Source organism: Mustela putorius, unplaced genomic scaffold (genome assembly GCF_011764305.1).
Source record: "Mustela putorius furo isolate JIRA1106 unplaced genomic scaffold, ASM1176430v1.1 tig00537297_pilon_pilon_pilon, whole genome shotgun sequence".
Taxonomy (NCBI): domain Eukaryota; kingdom Metazoa; phylum Chordata; class Mammalia; order Carnivora; family Mustelidae; genus Mustela; species Mustela putorius.
The window spans coordinates 304,119-305,883 of record NW_025422435.1 but is presented as its reverse complement, the minus strand read 5'-3'; positions in this window follow the sequence as shown (position 1 = coordinate 305,883).

The window sequence follows — 1,765 nt, the reverse complement described above, 5'->3', positions numbered from 1 at the left end:
CAGACAGAGAGAGAGGGGCAAGCAGGATCCCACTGAGCAGAGAGCCTGATGCGGGACTCGATCCCAGGACCCTGAGATCATGACCTGAGCCGAAGGCAGAGGCTTTAACCCGCTGAGCCACCCAGGTGCCCCTTGATATCCGTTTCTTTATCCTTCTGCTCTTGGGGGGAGAGTGTGAACTTCAGGACTCAGGGAGTTCTGGAGGAGTAGAAAGTTCCCAGGTTGAATCCTGTCTTGGATTTTGACCCAAGGAGACTAGAGGTAATGTGGTATGGGTGAAGAATCAGAGAGAAGTCCAGGTCCCAGCCAGAAACATAGGGCCAAGTGTCAACTTTGAAGGGAGAAGTGGAAAGGTCGCAGAAGAATTTAGCTCCCTCTGCTAATTATCCAAGTTTGGGCAGTCAACCTCATGAGCCGATGGCCCTGCCCATTAAGTGGTTAGTGGCTTAGTCCTTTCCTTCCAGTTTTCTTTCTTTATATACACACATGCCCATCATTGAAATCATATTGTATATACAGGAGATCTTGCATTTTTATAGGAACCATTCCCAGGTCTTCTGAACAGGAATCTACTGATCTCTCACCCATAGCCTCAAAATGATGATCTAATAAAACATGTAAACCTAGCCCCCAATAGAAGCCCTGGTGTTCACCATTTATGCTTACTCTTTGGACTCCTCTGCCCGTCCCTCCTTGGACCTCAGCCAAGTTTTCCAACAGTAACACCACGAATGCCTACCTCATCCAGAATCCCCCTGCCTCAGCCATCACAACCACGATCCCTGCTACTTCCCTGAACCACCCAGCACCTCGCAGTCAATACCTAGGGAAGTGCCAGGCTGCGGACGACACCCTAGACGCCCAGGCTTCTGCTGAGAAGCGCTGCTCATAGAAGGGGTGGTGTGCTGGCCAGGTGGGAAAATCCAAGTGGTCTTGTTCCTACTCCACCCGCCCACACTGACCCTGCTACAAATTAGAGGACTGACTCCTAGATACATCCAGATCTCTGAAATCCCTTGCCTTTGGCCTGAAGTCCCCCACCTCCTTGGCCACAGACATCCAACATTCCTGTGGGGGATAGGGAGCCATAGTATGTGTTAGAGGGATTCTTGGACCGCTCTCCACCAGTGTGGATTCTAGCACCTGGTTCAGGGAGAAAACTGTGAGCCCGAGGGGCATCCATAAGAGCTTGAGTCCAAGGCTGACTCCCATAATGCTTTGTGTCTCACAAGGAGCCAACTCAGCTCCAGCCTCAGCCAATTCAGGGCAGGGTGGGGGTGGGGGGACATCTCAAGGGGGAAGATAGGATCTAGTCCTGTACACTTGCTTTAAGAGAACCATATAAAACAGTAAGCTCTAATACATTTTCATCTTGAACATGCTCTGTTCTAACTCACCTACTATCCTTTATCTGTTCGTTGCACCTGAACAGAACCATCCCACTCCCAAGGCTCCCAAGCCAAGATTTTTGTCCTACTTCGATTTCCAATCCCTCCTTGCCTTTCGTTCAGGGCTTATGGTTCTTCTCCAAGACATCGCTGCCAGCGCCTCCTTGAGCGAAACCCTCTTCTAGTTGGATGTCCCTAGGATTCTCCTCCCTTGGCTTCAGAAGCAGAACAATCCAGAGTCGAGATTCTATAATCTGTGGGGTATCCGCTTCAGATGTAGAGCCAGAGGTTCGGATCCTCTGCCTAGGCCTCTATTTTGGCTGTTTTCTTCCTACAGAAGAGAAGGATGATTGAGCGACTTCGTTGTCTCCTAGGAA